The sequence below is a fragment of the Tamandua tetradactyla genome, chromosome 8 (assembly GCF_023851605.1).
Source record: "Tamandua tetradactyla isolate mTamTet1 chromosome 8, mTamTet1.pri, whole genome shotgun sequence".
Lineage (NCBI taxonomy): Eukaryota > Metazoa > Chordata > Mammalia > Pilosa > Myrmecophagidae > Tamandua > Tamandua tetradactyla.
Window position 1 is genome coordinate 58,337,020 of NC_135334.1, and position 17,329 is coordinate 58,354,348.

At 36.5% G+C, this 17,329-nt stretch overlaps 1 protein-coding gene and 2 pseudogenes across 12 annotated transcripts in view; 1 reads left to right on the forward strand and 2 right to left on the reverse strand.

The window, feature by feature from the left end:
* PICALM (phosphatidylinositol binding clathrin assembly protein) overlaps nucleotides 1-17,329 on the forward strand; it is a 175,392-nt gene that overhangs the window by 16,773 nt on the left and 141,290 nt on the right. The gene's annotated exons all lie outside the window — the stretch shown is intronic.
* LOC143643890 (eukaryotic translation initiation factor 2A pseudogene) lies at nucleotides 4,773-5,399 on the reverse strand (annotated as a pseudogene).
* Nucleotides 12,198-12,784, reverse strand: LOC143644412 (ubiquitin-conjugating enzyme E2 N pseudogene; annotated as a pseudogene).

The window sequence follows — 17,329 nt, forward strand, 5'->3', positions numbered from 1 at the left end:
AAGTATACGTATAATGTGTGCACGCATGTGTGTGTATGGTGAATGGAGATCGCATGTATCTACTTATTAATGCTTGTACTCTAATAGGCAAAGGCTGTATCAGTTTATTTGGCCATAGCTGCTTGCCTATTTTTTGGCCTGCATCCTGTGACAACTGTTAGGAGAAGAACAATATAAATTTGCTTTTACATCCAGTACATATAGTTTTCAACTGGTTTGGAATTAGTTTGTCAAATATGGTGTAAACTATCTTTCTGTTTGCTGTTGATTTTTAAATTTTTATTTTTTTTGCTTTTTGAGACTTGAAATTACACAAGGAACTCGATGTAGTTTAGAATAATCATTACTTTTATTCAGTATGTGATTATGCCTGGAAAACATGTTTTAATAGTGGTTGTTTGTAACTTTTTCAGCAGCTAAGTTTGTATGTTTTGAGATAGCATCTTTGGAATGAGACGGGCAGGATTTTGGAAAGAGCATTTCTATTAAGTGTGTAGAAAAGAAAACTGATTTCACTAGATAGAATTACTAGCTTTACTTTAGGTGTGCTTTCATGGGGCAAGTGGTTTGACTTGATCTAAAAGGTCTTTGTGAAGATTTGTTGGTAAATACAAAATGGAATGGGTTGCTTTGCAATGAATTTGTTTTTTAAAACTGCATATCCTGCAGGAAGTAAATCATGTATAGCGGCATTTAATTTTTTAGTATGGAACTAGAGGAAGGCTTTGGTTTATCCTTTGCATGATCACGTTGTCTTCAGTTTTCAGAATTGAAAAATACGTTATCCTATCCCCATTTGTACATTTCCTTTTAAAGGTAAAACCAAGCTGTTTAATGGCTAAGAAGTTAAAATTTAGTCAGCAGTATTTCCTCATTTATTTTGTTTGTAATGCTAACTTTTGTAACTTTTCTTCACAGAACTATGTAATTGTTTATCAGGTTCAGAATTTGTGTAAGTTATTCATTCAATATAAGATTTTAGACTTTGTAGAGAATAAACCCACATTTATTTTTGTTCTTCATATTCTTTCAGAATTGTGTTTTGACTTAGTGACGTAAGAGTGGGCACTATCTTCAGATAATTTTTAATAGCCGACCCAAGAAAGGCTAACATGGCTAAGTGGCAATAAAGAACAACTGTAGCTGCTTACTTAAACGTTAGTTATAGGGCTGCTGCTAGTGTCCAAATTAGATAGCTATTTATGGAACAGTTTAGGAACCTAAGATTGAGCTACTTCTCGACATACTACCTGAAGGTGTTTTGCAACGAGAGAACCATTTCTTCCTTTCAGGAGATCAAAGCCTTTAAAGACAGAACCTTGAAGCTGCTTCTCTCCTTGTAGGCCTAACCGAGACTTGCTCTTTCTTCATCAGTTATGGTTTCCTAACTTAGCCAGTGACTAACCAAGACTTTGTTATAGCTTTTGAGGTCCTTTTTTAACTTAATTACCTTTTCTAATATTTCTTAGAATTGGATTGATTATATCTCTGAGGTATAAAATGACTGGAAAACTGTACTGTCTTCTCATGTAAAATTTTATAAGGCCTGTTTACGTGAAATCTGGTGAATAGCTTGTTCTTTTTCTTTACTTCTTTCAGTGTACTTTATAAAAATAAGACTTGCAGCAGTAGTTTCTGAGGCAGTTGCAAATGGGGATGCTTAAAAGTTTTGAGTCCTTTTATTGTGAATATTGACTGAATAGTATAATGCCTTCCTTATCATTCTGACAACTTTAGTTTATTGTAGCTAGAATGAAAATGGTGAAACCAATGAGAAGATGTACCATTCCAGGCAGAAGGTGGCTACTGTCTATAATAGAAATTATATTTGTGAAGGGCTAAGAGGAGTATGGATTTTAGAATAATTAGAGAAGGTGATGACAAGTTTTGGACCTTAGCATGAAGAGAGAGAGGAAAAATTTATATTTCCACTCCCAGTGGAAAGATTACCATATTAAGAATCTAATTCTGGCACAGCTACTTTGTGTTACTTTAGTTAGGCAAATACTTAAATTTGTACAGTGGAAATACAAATCATTCCTTGCCTTGTCACATGGCTGTTGTTATAATCAGAAGACTAAGGATATGAAAAAACTTTGTAAAGTATGAAGAAATCTGCCTGTATAAAGATATTGCCACTCTTAAGATCATGTGTAACTTTGGTAACACTTCCATGTTGTTGAAGAAATTAGGCTTTGGAGAAGATTTGAAGACGTCATTGAGTTTGAGTTGGTTTCATAAAACTGTATTGTAAAGTGTTGGAGGAATAGCCTGCTAAAATAGTAAAATCATACATTATTGCTTCATCAATAATATATGATGCTAAGTAAAAACAGTATCTTATATTTGTAATAATGCTTTAAAACTTATAAGATACACTAAATGTATTGCATTTCTAAAGCAAGGATATTGTGAAAAATGTTTTAATATTCCTATTTTTAAAATGTAGAAATGGAAACAGAGTGGCTAATTAGTATGCCTGATAATCCATATCTGCAAATCCTGCTCATTCTTGAGGGTGTCCCATATAGCAATGAAATAAAAAACTAGTTAGTGGCTCTAGTGTTTGTCAAGTTTAGGGAGGGTTGTGCTTGAAAATTAGTAGTTTTCTGGGTGAGGGAAACACAGAGAGGCTAACTGCCAACTATTAGTCTCTCTGACTAGTCAGAATTTGTATTGTTAAAGAGGAGACATGAAAATTCTTTTAGATTTCTTAGCTACAATTTAGACTTCTTAAGGTACTTACAACTAAGATGAACATATATTTTACTCTCCAAATTGAGTCATTGTTTGAAAGTGAAAGGGGCTACTGTCTGAAGGGGACAGTGAGTGTGACAACAGGTATAAACCAGGATTGTTCCCGGGCAAACTTGGACACTGATCACCCCTATTTTTTTTTTTTAATTTAAAATGTCTTTATTCATTTATATGGTAAATACTGTTCCCTACTAAAAAAAGAATGACATCTATCTTTCAATATGTCAAGCTTAGCTTAAAAATTCCTGAGTCTCTTTTCTAAATGATGTATAAATAGAATTTAATCTAACACATTATTAAATACTTTCATACATAGGCAGAGTCCTGGACAAATGGTTAAAATTGTAAGTGAACATTAATGTAAGTACATGGATATTCCATGTACACCAGTGGGTTAAACATAAGATGTGCTGCACTGATTTTTGGTAACTGTTCTGTGAATCTTTAAATTCCCAGTTCCAATTCTTCTAACTCCTACAGAAGGGCTTTCTCTTTTTTAATTTTTTCCAGCTGATTTTTTTCTGTTTTCCAATTGCTGTTTGTTCTTTCAATTGTTTGATTGCTTTTAGTTTCCTCTTAAGGTTTTTATTTTTTTGTCTATCTCAGGGTCTCCAGAAGTTGACTGAGAAACAGTATTCCGGGCTATGCTCTATGGGGTAGGAGTAGATGCCAAATTTGGACTCTTGTTACTTCTTGCCTCCTGCTTTACAGCTTTCTTGGCTTCATACTTCCTTTGATTTTTTTTTTAAAGAAAAAGACAACAGAAAATGAAATAAAACGATAACAGAGAAAAAAAAAGATTATACATACCATACCCCTTACCCCTCGCTTTTCATTTATCATTAGCATTTCAAACTAAATTTATTTTAACATTTGTTCCCCCTATTATTTATTTTTATTTCATATGTTCTACTCTTCTGTTGATATGGTAGATAAAAGGAGCATCAGACACATGGTTTTCACAGTCACAGAGTCACATTGTGAAAGCTATATCATTGTTCAGTCATCATCAAGAAACATGGCTACCGGAACACAGCTCTACATTTTCAGGCAGTTCCCTCCAACCTCTCCACTACATCTTGAACAACAAGGTGATATCTACTTAATGCGTAAGAATAACCTCCAGGATAACCTCTCGACTCTGTTTGGAATCTCTCAGCCATTGACACTTATATTTTGTCTCATTTCGCTCTTCCCCCTTTTGGCCGAGAAGGTTCTCTCAATCCCTTGATGCTGAATCTCAGCTCATTCTAGGAGTTTTCTCAATCCCTTGATGCTGAGTCCCATCTTATTCTAGGATTTCTGTCCCACATTGCCAGGAAGGTCCACACTCCTGGGAGACGTCCCACTTAGAGAGGGGGAGGGCAGTGAGTTTGTGTTGGCTGCAGAGAGAGAGGCCACATCTGAGCAACAAAAGAGGTTCTCTGGGGGTGACTCTTAGGCCTAATTTCAAGTAGGCTTAACCTATCCTTTGTGGTGTTAAGTTTCATATGAACAAACCCCAAGATTGGGGGCTCAGTTAAGGGCTGTTTTTGATAATGGCTTGTCATTTCCTTGTTGTGGTTTTGATATTCTGAGGTGGTTCATCCTCATGCAGTTTGGAATTAGTAATTGGTTTACTTCCTAAAGCTGGGGGTCTATAAGTTATTTTAACTTTAGGTTCCTCACTGAGTACTTCACTTAGATTGGCTTGGTAAGTTATTGTTTTTGCTGGAAATATTCTATCCAAAAATGGCTGGCAAAGAAACCTGCCAAATTTCTGCATTTAATGGCAAATCATATTTGTGCAAGATAGAGCCAGCATAATGCCAAATTTTGTACCCATTATTAACCTAGGAGCACATATGGCAGTCAATATATGCTCACTGTCTGGACACCAAGCAAAATATGTAGAATCAGAGGCCACTGGTTTGGAAATAAATTTGTAGGTTTTGTTGTTTTTTTTCACATGGGCATACACCAGGAAATGAACCCAGGTCTATGGCATGCCAGGTGAGAACTTTGCCACAGGGTCATCATTGCCCGCCCAGTTTGTAATTTTTAACATCCCACACTTGCATTTGTCCCTTCAGATTTCCAAATCCAGCTAGTACTAATATATGTTCCTGAGGGTTATAGAAGGCTGCATTATGAGGACCAGTTCCAAAATCAAACACAGGACCACATTTCAAGTTGAAAACTGTCACTTTGGCAGGCATGAAACCATAAACAGCACAAAACTCAGTAGAAATAGCGTTCCAAACTACATCATAAATGGGACCGGTTTTTGCTTTTTTATTCCAAAGCATTGTATCCTTATCAGCCTTAAAGAAACTTTTGATGGCTAAAGCTGCATGAGGTCCACCAAAGTTGGGGTACTGATATAATCTAACAAGTAAAAGTTCACCCTTACTTCCTGGAACATAAACAGCCACCTTCTATGGTTGGGGTCCAGGTGACAACACAAAATCATTAATTTTTTGCAAATGCAGTTTATTTGCAATTGTACTAAAATTGTTTTTTTCAAAGAAGTGAACTTCATTGTTAACATTTCAGGCACAAATGGTGTCATCTTCTGACCAGGATGGACATCAGTTTTGCATTTTTTTCAGAATGAAAGATTTCAAACATGTCCCAGTTTTCATAACATAAAGTTGTGTCATCTTTAGAGGCTTGGAAACACTGTGCTTTGTGTAAAATGTGGGGACCGTTCACCAAACAGACTTCTTCTGATCCACGGGCAGTCAGGAGCAGCATGGATGATGCCGTCTTATCCCGGAAAGAGAAAACCTATCCCAGAAAGAGAAAACCCACCCCCTACTTCAACGTACTTTTGTTCAGATATAACCCCAATTTCTTTAACCTTACCAAATATTTTTCTCTATATAGAACTCTCTTCTGCACTTAAAGAACCTCTCAAGCAGTGGTTCCTTTTTCCCGTTCTATTTTGAATGAAAGGAGAATTCTCTTTTTCTTTCCTGGACTGTTGCGGTTTACAGCATTGGTAGAGGTAAGTATAGTACTCAGAATGTATTGTTAGTTAATCTTCCATTTTTCTTAGGAAGTTGGATTTTGTATGTTTCTGATACAGTGTGAAATTCTTCTTAAATTCTAGTTATATCTCCTTAATGAGGCAGATGAACTATTTAAAAAGTTCTTAGAATGTTATACAAAAGAAAATTTAAAATTTTGGCATTTGCTCTTCAATTGTCTGATATTTATGCTTTCTTTCCCACAGGTGGGTTTGTTATTCTGAAACTTCAGATCTTTAAAGAAGGGAAGGAGAGCACCTTGCATTTATACCATCCGCATGTAGTTTTGATATTGGAGCACTGTAATACTCTCATTTTGTTTTATTCATTTTAAATAAATATTTCTTTTCATTCTTGAATTAAGTGATGAGTTTTATTCCATTAATTTGTATTCCACTAACTTTTTGGTATCATCTTCTGTTTCCTGATGAATTAAAAATTAACATAGGGCAGTACAACGGTGGCTCAGTGGCAGAATTCTCACCTGCCATGCTGGAGACCCCGCTTCAATTCCTAGTGTTTGCCCATGACAAAAATAAATAAATAAAAATAAAATAAAATTTAACAAAGGAAATTATAGTTACCCTTTGAGGTAGTGCTTACCAAAATATGGTTCTCCTCATTCCTGAGATTCTTATTTGGAATCTGGGATGGAACTAGAGTGTCTAAGTTTGGAAATCACTGCATTGGACTATTAAAATGGAGTCCTAAACAATCTGAAAATTACGCAGTTTATGGATGATACTGAGTTGAATTGAGCCTATCTTTGTTCTTGTCAGGGTCCTATTGTTTCTTTGTACAGTCTGACATCTGGTGGTAGGAATGCAAAATATGTCAGAACAACAAGCAGTAGCTCTAGGCTTTCAACATTTCTTGTTTTAAGAATATTTACACAGTAGGTTAAAACATTTTGATAATGAAGAAAGAGAAGGAAGTAACAACCCATTCACTTAAAAATATGTCAGTGGTAATGAATTCTGAGAGTCTTCCTAGAATATTTTGTATAGAACGTTTTAATGATTTAAACTTTCTGCTTTTGTGGTAAGATTTTATTTATGTATAACAGATTTGTGGGTGAGGAGGCAGTTGCAGAGACAATGATAGAATGTATCCATTCCTGTAACACTACAACAGTTCTTTCTTCCATTCTTCATGTATTTTCCTGATCTTTATAGTGTAATTTTAAAATTCTGTTGCTTTCTAAAGTGTTCTAAAGACACCCAGTCTGACAGTTGTTAAATTTGAAATTTTTTATTTCTTTTGAAATTGATTTATTCAGATGAACGCCATAAGAACTTGAAACTAGCATTGTTTTAGGTCTTTTCAGATTATTGTATCTTCAAAAATAACTTTTTAAAATAGAGAGAGCGCCAGGTAAAGAGAGAAATTGTAAAAACCTAAGAAAACCTTTCTGTTGGATAGTTTTTAGAGGAAAAAATTTCTGCTTATATGTGGTGATTAATAAAATTAATCAGTTAAAAAGGAAAAATGTTTATTGTTCAATAGCCAGGTTATGTACTGGTACAAGTTATAGAATTATCATTTTTCAGTTTTCACACATGCGGGTCTTTAGTCCATTCTTTTTGCGGAGAACCAAGTGACAGAAATAACATATCTAGTTGTGTTGACAGTCTGGTTTTTGCTGCAGCTGAAACTTTTTAAAAGTAAGATGGTACTTGACTATTATGGGTCTGGGGATTCCTTTGGGTTGTTGTTCTAGTTTGCTAGCTGCCAGAACGCAATGTACCAGAAATGGAATGGCTTTTAAAAGGGGGAATTTAATGAGTTGCTAGTTTACAGTTCTAAGGCCGAGAAAATGTCCCAATTAAAACAAGTCTATAGAAATGTCCAATCCAAGGCATCCAGGGAAAGATACCTTGGTTCAAGAAGGCCGATAAAGTTCAGAGTTTCTCTCTCAAGTGAGAAGGCGCATGGCGAACACAGTCAGGGCTTCTCTCTCAGCTGTAACGGCACATGGCGAACGCAGTGTCATCTGCTAGCTTTCTCTTCTGGCTTCTGTTTTCATGAAGTTCCCCGGGAGGCATTTTCCTTCTCCATTTCCAAAGGTCACTGGGTCGTGGACTCTGCTTTGTGGTGCTGCAGCATACTCTGCTCTCTGAATCTCCCATTCTCCAAAATTTTCCTTTTATAGGACTCCAGTAAACCAATCAAGACTCACCCAAATGGGTGGAGACATGTCATCACCTAATCCAGTTTAACCACTCTTGACTAAATCACATCATCCAGGGAGATGATCTGAGTACAATTTCAAACATACAGTATTGAATAGGGATTATTCTACCTTTATGAAATGAATTTTGATTAAAACATGGCTTTTCTAGGGGGCATACTTGTTTTCAAACCAGCACAGTTGTCTTCCAAAGATTGAATTCCAGTTCAATATATTGACCTACCTCTGGAACACAGGCCACCAGATACCCTGTTATCATGACATGCAACTCTGCTTCTACTACCTTTTCATCACATCCTTGAGGAAATCATCACTGTTGTTGATAATATGAGCTATACTTAACTGAGATTTATAATTGGTTTTGACTAACTCTTCATATATAGCTTAGTGGCTAAATAACAAATCACTGAATTTGGACAAATACAGTAGATACTAACATTATACTAACAAAAATTTTTAAAACTTGGAATCATTGTATATTGTTCTTAACATGGCTTTGGATTTAATACACTGTACTTCCTCTGTTGGTTTCTTTTTCTTTTTTTCCTTTGGCATGCATTTTTTGGCTTCAGAGTATTTCATTGTCAAACTGTACTGTCATTTAATTAACTGCTGTTATTGGGCATGTCCATTTACATTGTTTAAGTTAGGTCCCTCAGCTTCCTGTAACTTTTATCACATCTGTCTAGGTCTCATCATTTTTTTTTTTAAACCTTTTTTGTAGTAATGTATAAGCAACTCAGAATTTCTGATTTTAACAACTTTTAAGTGTACAATTCAGTGGTATTAATTATTTCTACAATATTGCCCTACTATCACCAATGTTCGTTATTCAAACCTTTTCATCACCTTAAACAAAAACTCTGTACTCATTAAACAATTCCCCATTATTTTTACCTCCTGGCTCCTGGTAACCTATAATCTGCTTTCTATCTGTGTGAATTTACTTATTCTAGGTGTTTGATTTAAGTGAGTTCAACAATACAACGTTTGTCTTTTTGTGTCTGGCTTATTTAACTCAACATGATGTCTCCAATGATGCCATTGCATCAGAATTTCATTTCCATATTTCATTGTATGTATATGCCACAATTTGTTTATCCATTCAGTTTTTGACAGACACTTGAGTTCCTTCCATGTTGTTTCTTTTTAATACCTTGAATGTCCCTTCTCCCCTTTTTTCAAATTAGCTCAATCCTTGTCAGATTGTTTTGAGCATTCCATGCTCTGTGTTTAAGAGTCTTTCCTTTTTTTTTTTTTAATTTTGTCATTTTTTTTCTCTCCTCTGTTTTTACTAAAGTCCAGTTAGCATGTTGGTTAGATTATTTCTTAAGGTATGACTTAATCTGCGAAGAGCAGGTTTTTAACTTTAATTCTAGTGGAAATTGTGTAAAAATACAACATTGTGTTTCTCACATAGGACTCCACAAACTTTAAAGAAATAGGACTCCACAAACTTTAAAGATGTAATGGTTACATCTTAATTTAAACCCAGCTTCATGACCCCTTATACAAAAGGTCTTATGAAGTAGGAAAGCAAAAACTATTTATTGGGTTTTCCAGTTCCCAGTTTTTATAGGACAAAAGTACGTGTGTGTGTAATTATTCCTTTTGGCTTTAACTTTGATTTCAATTTGCATATTTTCTATATACTTTCATGGTTTTACTGTATAAAAAATGTTGCTATGTTCCAAGAAATGATCATGATGATGAATATGCAACTATGTGATGATATTGTGAATTACTGATTATATGTGTAGAATGGAATGATCAAAAGTAATGAATGTTTGCGTTTGGTGTTTTTGGGTATTTAAAAAAAAATTAATAAAAAAGTTGCTGATACTTTGTATAAAGAAAATTGAGGAACTGTTTTTTTTATCCTCTAGTTACTGCTTCTTGGTGAATATTTCTTTTTCTTTGTATTCCTCCCACTCAGGAAAAATTTCAAAGATCTGATCAGAAGTAACATTTAATTAACCACTTAATTTGCCTTCCAAGTTGAGTGTAGCTCCAATTTCCTAGATGACTGAAGAAGTCAAACAGTTTTATATGACTGAAGTAGATTCTGAAGGTAGTTGCAAATTAGTATCTTTCAGAGTGACCCTTTTAAACTAATACTGTTTTTAGTTCATTTATTTAAAAATCTGACTTGGTGTTCTAGTTTGCTAGCTGCCGGAATGCAACACACCAGAGACGGATTAGCTTTTAATAAAAGGGGATTGATTTCAGTTCTTCAGAGGAAAGGCAGCCAACTTTCAGCTGAGGTTCTTTCTTACATGGGAAGGCACAGGGTGCTCTCTGCTAGCCCTCGCTCCAGGCCTCTGGATTCCAAAAGCTTTCCCTGGGGTTATTCCTTTCTGCATCTCCAAAGGCCTGGGCTTTGAGCTGGAGTGCTGAGATGAGATATGCCAAGCTGCTTAGGCTGTGCTACGTTGAGCTCTCTCATTTAAGCACCAGCCAATTAAACATCATTCATTGCAGCAGGCACACCTCCTAGCCAACTGCAGATGTAATGAGCAACAAATGAGGTTCACGTCTTGGCTCATGTCCACAGCAACAGAACTAGGTGCCTTAAGCTGGCCAAGTTGGCACCTGAACCTAACTACCATACTTGGATAGCAGCATAGTTGTCTGTTTAGATGTGAATTGGAGGACTCGGCATTCTGCGAGTAATGTATGCCACTGGCTAGGTTGCCTAACTTGCTAAAGAACTGAAACCTAAATTCAGTTTTAGTTTAGCATTAAGTTTCTAAAGTTAATGAACTCTACCTGTGGTGATCTATATGGGTTGGTGGTCTGCAACTAGGAATATGGCTGTCAGATTAATGAAGCCATCCAGTTGAGGATACAGATTTTTTGTGCTTTGATGAAAAATTTCATCTGAATACAAAAACGCTCTTTCTCATTTAACTGTTTTATTGTTTTGTTTTAAATTAGTTAGAAATTTAGGACTTACATTATGTAAATGCAGCTAACATCTCCTTATCCACGTTAGATAGTGTTTGTTGGAGGGGCATTTTTTTGTTTTTTTTTTAACTTTTTAAACTGTATAACATATATACAAAGCAAAGAAAGAAAAAAGCAATCGTTTTCAAAGCACTCTTCAACAAGTAGTTACAGGACAGATCCCAGAGTTTGTCAAGGGCTACCATACCATCATCTCAGATTTTTCCTTCTAGCTGCTTCGGAATATAGGAGGCTAGGAGGAATAAATATATATATTTTTATCACGCAGTCACCTTTTTTTTCTTTTTTGTGAAAAATAATAACAGATTTCAAAGCACAGGCAGCAATTAGTTGTAGAACAGATTTCATTGTTTGGTATGGGTTACAATTCCACAATTTAGGTTTTTAGTCCTAGCTGCTCTGAGACTTTTAGATACTAGAGACTAAAAGAAATATCAGCCTAATGATTCAGCAATCATACTCATTTGTTAAACTCTGCCTTTTCTGTATAACTCCACCATCATCTTTGATCTTTCTATCCTACTCTTTATTGTTTACATGATCAGGCACTGGAAATCGAACCTGGGTCTCTGGCATGGCAGATGAGAACTCTACCTGCTGAGCTACCATGGCCCTCCCTCTCTCCTACTCTTTTAGGGGTATTTGGGCTATGGCTGTTCTAACTTTTTTTTTTTTTTTTTTTTTAGAATAACAAAAAATATTTTACTAAAACATAAGATTTACAGAAGTTTCCAGACAAGCCATACAAAATGGTGACAAGCTTCGTTTTTGAAGGGAGGATTCTGTACTTGACAGCAGAGTCACAATGTTATTAGTGAGGACTGTGATGTTTGTTTAATGTTCCCATTTTGGTTCAAACAATCAAGCTTGTCCATCTACAGCGTCTAAATAAAGTTAGACTTGGCTAGAGGGTATATTCTAAAGAACAACTGGTTAGCTGCTTTTAACCAACACATTTAATTAGATCACCACAAAAGGCGTGGGGTGGGGGGAAGGAACTTATAAAATAATAAAACTATCTCCCTCCTCAAAAATAAAAATAAAGAAAAACACCCACACCCCTGCAACTAACCCTGACAACTACCTTCATTCACAGTACTTTATAATTAAACCATGATGGGGGAAAGAATAAAAGCAGGAGAGGGACCACTGCTTTTAAACGTTTCGCAACAATCCAGATGTTACTGCTAGCCTCTGCTCATGCTTTACAACAGTGAATCAGGACAAGACATAGATTTGCTAATGTGCCTTTAATCACCAAAGAACTGAAGATGTCTGGGCTTTTATTCTGTAATGTTTCTAAGACTGTGTCCATTAAATGCAAACAAAAAAGAAAGAAGTCTTGGCAGAACAGGAGAAGTGATGCACACTTGATGATCAGATCGATTTAAATATTATTCATGGCATATAGCCTAGTCCATGCTCTAGCTGTTTCTATGGCTTGGGCTTCGTTGGTCTTCCATTGCTCCGCTACATCATTTGCTAATGGATCATCTGGATTGGGAGCACTTAACAAAGCCTGGATCCATAGCAGAACTGTGCGGATCTGCAGTGCTGGGAACCACTTATCTTTCAAAATATCTAAACATATTCTTCCCAACTTGTCTACATTAGGGTGATAAATTTTGGTCATGAAACGTACTTTAGGGGCTGCCATTGGGTATTCCTCTGGAAGGAATAGTTCAAGTTTAAAAGTCCCTCCCTCAAAGGGGGAATCTTGGGGGCCAGCAGTGACCACGTGAAAATAATGGGCGTTGCTCTCATCTGGTTCTGCTTTAATACCGGGAACTGGTTCTGCCAGCAAATGCTGGGTTTCCTTGATAATCCTGTGGGGCAGCCCGGCCATTTTGTCAGATCCTGAGTTCCCATTCTAACTTTTTCATATTGGAAGGGGCTGTCAATAATATGGTGTAGGGAGATGGAGCTAGTTGATGTTCTGGAGAGGCTGGGCCCTTTAGATTTCAGGACTTGCCTGTTCCAAGGACCCATCTGAAGGTTGTAGGTTTCTGTAAAGTTACCCTAGTGCATGGAACCTTTGTAGAATCTACTGTATTGCCCTAGGTGTTCTTTAGGATTGGGTAGAATCATTTTGGTTGGGGTTTGGCAAGTTATGATAGGTAGCAATGTCTAACTGAAGTTTGTGTTAAGAGTGACCTCCAAGGTAGCTTCTTGAGTCTATTTGAACTCTCCCAGCCACTGATACCTTGTTACACTTCTTTTCCACATTTTGGTCAGGCTGGCATTGTTGATCCCTTGATGCCAGGGCCGAACTCATCCCTGTGAGTCTTTTCCCACACTGCCAGCGAGTCTTTCATCCCTGGATGTCATGTCCCATGAAGCGGGGCAGACAATGATTTCACTTGCAGAGTTGTCCCTAATGTTTGAAACTGTATCAGGGGTTTCCCTTTTGGTAAAGTTTAATAATTCCATTTTTTTTCTCTGGAGGGGCATATTAAATAATAAAAATGATGGCATTTTGTTTAGCAGAATGGGGCATCCCCTCTGGAGGGCAATGCAGTGGATCCACAGGAGGCTAAATGTAGGGCCGTCATATGATTAGGCAGTCCTGTTAGTGGAATTATTCTCAAAAGAACTGAAAGCTTGGACTCAAATAGACATTTATGCACTGATGTTTATGGCAGCATTACTCATGATAACCAATGGATGGATGTGGCGGAAGGGGTACATTGAGAAGCAGAAGGGTGGAATGTGGTGTATACATGTGATGAAATATTGCATGGCTACAGAAAGAAATGAAGTCAGGAGGCATGCAGCAAGGCAAATGAGCCATGAGGAGATGTTATGTTGAGCAAAATAAGCCAGAAATAGAAGGACAAATATTTTATGGTCTCTTTTTTAAAATTCTTATAAGAAAATTGGGGCCTAGATTGTAAGCTCTTGCAGCAGTCACATTTATTCCTGAGCTTTAAGTGTTATTTCTAAATTCTGAGGTATGTGCTATATGTGTATAACCTGGTATTTTCCTGAAATTTTGAATACTGGTGTGACACCTAAGATTCAGACCTGGAGTTCTGCAGCTCTGAAAATTGGTATTTCTATATAGCAACTGTTTAAGAAGCAAAAATGAGATCAGGCTTCAATTAGAGATAAGAACAAAGATCTGGTTGGGACTAAGGTAAATCACAGTACAGAGTATTGTGTTTGTTTTTAGAACTTCACTTACTGTATGAGACCAAAGGAACAGAGGTTTATTTTGTCCAAATCCTTAATTTTTTGAAGCACACAATTTAACTTAACCTGTCTGGCCAGTTCAGTTAAACAACCTAAACACATGGAAGCTAGAACTGGGGACAAGGTCTTGCAATTCTGTATAGATTAATGTAATGCCTGTATACATTCCAGAGTATATTGGGCAATTAATTGAAAAGTATTGGCAAAGTCCTTTGAGGGACTATAGAAAAAATACAGAACTATTAAACTTTCCCACCTGGGAAATCCTTGATAATTCTCTCAAACATTAGGGATTCCCAAGTTAATAGGCCAAGCCCTTCATCTTAAGGCTTGCTCTTAGGAAACTTATTTCTGTAATGGAGAAGCTGAGCCTATCTGTAATTATGCCTAAGAGTTACTTCCAGAGAACCTTTTTTTTTTAAATGTAATTTATTGATATATATTCACATACCAGATAATCATCCGGATTGTACAATAAATGGTTCACAATTGTCATATACATTTGTCATCACAGTTGATTTTTTGAACATTTTCATTGCTCCAAAAAATAAAAAGAATAAAAGTAAAAAAAAAAGTTAAAAAAGAACATCCAGAACATACCTCCCTCACCCCCCATTATTTGTTTAGTCTTTTTTTTTCCCCCTTACTCATCTGTTAACACTGGATGAAAGGAGTGTCAGTGACAAATTTTTCACAGTTACTCTTCACACCTTAAAATTTCTATAATTATTCAGTCATCTTCCAGAATCAAGGGTATTGAATTACAGTTCAGCAATTTCAGGTATTTCCTACTCCAGTATCCCCAAAACTGAAAAGGGTTATCTGTACATTGCATAAAATAATGTCCAGAATGACCTCAATTCTATTTGAAATCTCTCAGCCACTGAAATTTTAGTTTCATTTCTCTTACCCCTTTTGGTCAAGAAGTTTTTCTCAATCCCACAGTGCCACAGAGAACTTCTTTTATTTCTCAGATGTGTTCTCTCTCTAAGCCCAACTCTGCAAGTAAAATCATTATCCTCCCTACTACATGGGACGTGACATGTAGGGGTATAGTCTCCCTGGCAATGTGGGACATGACTTCCAGAGATGAACCTGGCCCTAGCACTGTGGGATTAATAATGCCTGCCTGACAAAAAGTGGGAAAAGGAATGTAACTAAGTAAGATATCAGTGGCTGAAAAAGCTCAGGTAGTGCTGAGAGGTTATTCTGGAGGTTATTCTTATGCAAGCTTCAGTGAGATATTGCTAATTGCCAAGGTATGCCAAGTCTCACCAACAGTCTTCCCATGAACCATAAAGAATACCCAGGGCTCTATCTGAGACTCTAAAAGTTTCACTCACTAAGTTTATTTTTTCTGAGAGCTAAGTCTTCCGGATGATTGCTAAGCCAGATAAGCCCCAAATATAGACATCCCTTTTCAAAATGAAGTTAAAACAGTCATTGCCCATATATCCCTAAAGATGGGGAGAAGGAGCAAAGGAGGAGGAAGAGTTGCAATAGAGAAGATAGGATTTAACAAATGAGTATGACTGCTAAAGCATTATATTGATAATTTGTTTTGGTCTCCAGTGTCTTAGAGCAGCTAGAAGGAAATACTGGAAATTGTGGAACTGTAATCCATATCACCCATATCATAGTTTGAAATTTGTTTTATAACACTTGTTAAAATATAATTTGAAATTTATCACTTTTTGTTTGTGTATTATATTTCACAATAACAAATGTTTAAAAGGCACAAAATGGCCTTAGTTACCTCCTGTCATCAGTGCCTAATACTGTGCTGGACACATTGTAAGACTTGGAGGTGTATTTTTTTTCCTCCCCCAAAAGCCCAGTGTATATTTATTATTTAATATTAACTTATTAATGTACTTATTGACACACCTTCACACACATACAGTCCATACCTGGTGTGCTGGTTTGAAAGGAAGTATGCCCCCTAGAAAAGCCATGTTTTAAACAAAATATCATTTTGTAAAGGTAGAATAATCTCTATTCAATACTGTATGTTTGAAACTGTAATAAGATCATCTCCCTGGATGATGTGATTTAGTCAAGAGTAGTTATTAAAGTGGATTAGGGGATGACATGTCTCCACCCATTTGGGGGTGGGTCTTGATTGGTTTACTGGAGTTCTATAAAAGAGGAAATACTTTGGAGAATGAGAGATTCAGAGAGAGAGCAGCACCATGAAGCAGAGTCCACCAGCCAGTTACCTTTGGAGATGAAGAAGGAAAACGCCTCCCGGGGAGCTTCAGGAAACAGGAAGCCAGGAGAGAAAGCTAGCAGATGATGCCTTGCTCATCATGTGCCCTTCCAGCTGAGAGAGAAACTGTGACTGTGTTCACCATGTACCTCCTCACTTGAGAGAGAGAGAGAGACCCTGAACTTCATCAGCCTTCTTGAACCACAGTTTCTTTTCCTGGATGCCTTTGATTGGACATTTCTATAGACTTGTTTTAATTGGGACATTTTTTTGGCCTTAGAACTGTAAACTAGTAACTCATTAAATTCCCCGTTTTAAAAGCCATTCCGTTTCTGGTATATTGCATTCCAGCAGCTAGCAAGCTAGAACACCTGGTGTACAATCAGTGGCTCACAATATCATTACATAGTTGTGTATTCGTCACCATGATCATTTTTAGAACATTTTGCATCACTCTAGAAAAATAAATAAAAGGAAAAAAACAATACATGCCATACCACTTACCCCTCCCTCTCATTGATCATTAGTATTTCAATTTGCCTAATTTATTTTATACCTTATCCTCCTATTATTATTTTTCCCCCTATTATTTATTTTTTATCCTTTTTTTTTTTTTTTACTCATCTGTCCATACCCTGGATAAAAAGAGCATCACACATAAAGTTTCACAATCATGTAGTCACATTGTAAAAAGCTATATAGTTATGCAGTCTTCAAGAATCAAGGCTACTGGAACACAGCTCAACAGCTTCAGGTACTTCCCTCTAACCACTCCAAAATACTATAAACTAAAAAGGGAAATCTATGTACTGCATAAGAATAACCTTCAGGATAACCTCTTGACACTGAAATTTCTCATCCACTGACACTTTGTTTTGTCTCATTTCTCTCTTTCCCTCTTTTGGTCAAGAAGGCTTTCTCATTCCCATGATGCCAGGTCTGGGCTCATTCCTGGGAGTCAGGCCATGTGTGGCCAGGGAGATTTATACTCCTGGTAGTCAT